The sequence below is a fragment of the Ptychodera flava genome, chromosome 1 (genome assembly GCF_041260155.1).
Source record: "Ptychodera flava strain L36383 chromosome 1, AS_Pfla_20210202, whole genome shotgun sequence".
Taxonomy (NCBI): Eukaryota; Metazoa; Hemichordata; class Enteropneusta; family Ptychoderidae; genus Ptychodera; species Ptychodera flava.
In genome coordinates, this window is record NC_091928.1 from 8,260,088 (window position 1) to 8,262,739 (window position 2,652).

The 2,652-nt window shown below is 37.5% G+C and overlaps 1 long non-coding RNA gene across 1 annotated transcript; it reads right to left on the reverse strand.

Moving 5' to 3' along the window:
• Positions 1-261: 261 nt before the first annotated feature.
• On the reverse strand, positions 262-1,993 carry LOC139130717 (uncharacterized). Its single transcript, XR_011551951.1, has 4 exons — positions 1,976-1,993; positions 1,683-1,768; positions 1,056-1,208; positions 262-518 (listed from the first exon to the last, which is right to left on the reverse strand). It is a non-coding gene; the product is annotated as an uncharacterized lncRNA (long non-coding RNA).
• Between the last annotated feature and the right edge of the window lie 659 nt (positions 1,994-2,652).

The following is a 2,652-nucleotide window of genomic DNA, read 5'->3' on the forward strand; positions in this document are numbered from 1 at the left end:
GACCCCTTTGTATTTCTCGTCGGTCGGTGACCCCTTTGTATGATTTGTCAGATACTGCTTTTAGGTTGTCATGAATATGCACTGACTCGACATGAAGGGTAATTGGTATATTTTCAGACTGTTTATGAGCGCCATTCTGTATGCTAAGGGCAGCGAGAGATGCAGAGAAAATAAAAGTGATTGTCGGCAATCTATATCAGACGCTACAAACAGATGCAGGCAGTTCCGCACCAAAAAGGAAAGACGCTAACGACACATTGGTTTTTGTTTGTTTTGTTGGGTTTTTTATTTTATTGTGATACCAGACAGAAAGACGCAAAAACAATTCCTCGAACGCAATAAAATGAGACAGAGAACGAGTTATGACTACATATCATTTTAAAAGTGAAATGGCAAATAAGTTCAACTATGAGAAAAGGAAAATACAACTAATCTGAGTAAAAGTTAGCTTGATGACATGATTTCACAAAATCTTTTCCCCAAACGAGACTGTCTAGCCAAGAGACTGAAGTCATGACCTGTAAGGAGGATAAGCGATGGACGTTTAATATAGGATGATATCCCTAATTTCAGAATTTAACAAAAGTTTAACTTCAAATAAATGAAAATCAAGATAATAAATGAAGGAATGGGTATCTACAATGTTTGATTGGAAAATGCGAAATTTTCATTGTAGACCTAGGTCAGACAAGGAAAAGAAAGAAGTCAGATACTCTTTCTAAGGACACAAGTAGAAAAAGTATGAGATGGTGTAGCTTACACGGAAAGTATCCAACGGAATGCACATCACGGTATGCCTTCCTAAAGTTTGTTCTATGAATTGTTCATCCAAACAAAGTCTTTTGAAGAAGCAAAATCGTGGCTTTTAAAATTCGCCAAGATGTTGAGAAACCCAATCGTGTTTTACAATCCGACAGATCCTTCATAATGCGATTATTATACAGTTATTACAACAACATTTTATCGGTGAAATTTGAAAGTCGACTCCCTCGCCGTAAATCCGTCTCCGATATTATCCGCCAAAAGTTAGTTGTTATAATGACAACGAAAATTACCTAGTCCCTTGACTTTCTCTCACAGACGAATCCAGCACGATTTGTACATGGTAAGTCGTTCCATTTCCCGTCATGGTCAGCCCACAAATGGGCACAATCCTCCACATTTCCAGCATTGTCAGGTTGGCCGTTTTCCCAGTTAGTGTACTTCACCTTGAAGAGAAATCAATTCGATCACTGAGCATGCATTTCACACTGGCATTCGCAAGCGCGATTTATCAAATACTTTGTCTGTGCGATGAAAATTTTTGTGAGGTTTTGATGAATTGCAAATGGCAAAAGACAACAAAGACTGAAAACATTAAATGTGACCATGAATTTATTAGCGTACCAACGCAGGGGAATAATTAAACCGATGTTATCGAATCGTATGTCTCATCTCAACTGTTTCTTGCTTACATGTCCAAAACCACGAAGTCGATGCCGTTAATGGGAAGAATCTGTCACCCCAGAGTCGATGGTCTGCCCGCTACATCACGTCATATTGTCATTATGTCAAGCCTTGCCTATACAACTCTAACCTCCAACAACGGTCACAATCCCGATTACACATACAATGCGATACATATTCAAAAACAACCAATGACAGCAATCGTTTCAGAGCAAAAAGTAATAAACTTCACTTACAGCCGACCCATCGTTCCATTCAAACGTTCCTTCGACATCTATGTCGTCCAGTCCAATCCAAATTTGATAAGTGTTCCTTGTGTACACTGTATAAGGTATACCGTTAGAAAATTACCTATTTCATCTACTTTTCTTTCCAAAAATTGCATTTATGCAAATGTCCCTATGCATTGATGCAATGCAACATCAGATCATACTCGAAAAAATTTCCCAAATCGAACTACCAGACAAAACTACAAATGCTAGCAGGTTTAGAAATTATGAACATCAACAGCTCTCCATTGCATACTTACGTTTCAAAAATAGATTCTTCAGCATCTTTAACAGTCACCAAGGTGCTCGCATTCCTTCGCAAACAGTCTGTGCTTCGGTATAGGTATACATTGGATATATGTAACCGAAGTAACAACTCGATCCAAACTTTACCCAGCCTGACTGACATGCTATCCAGTGTAAAGAAAGTAGGAGAGTTATCATTAGGTAAGGGTGTTGATAAATTGAAATACAATATCAGACAAAATTAAGAACTCATGCATACATATAGACAGATAGGGTATATAGATATATAGAGAGATACGTACAGCAAAAAAAGGATGGTTGGACAGTCTCATATACATTACGTTTACTTTTTTGTACGTCTCACACAAGTTTGTAGATACATTGTAGATAAAAAGAATCGACTCATTTGAGTGAAATACAAATCATGTAACTCTCCACTCCACTGTTTATCTTTGTGTGTCTAGACAGATTGGCATCAGTACGTATACATTGTATTATGGTTTGTTTAGCCAGAGTGCTGTCCTAATTAACTTCGGTCTCTACTATCAACTCGATAACTAATTTTAGCAATTCCCATGTGTGTTCTATCCAGACACTCAAATGACTCTGTTCTTTTTATCTACAATGTTATCTACAAAAATTGTGTGCCACGTACAAAAAAGTAAACGTAATGTATATGAGACTGTTCAAC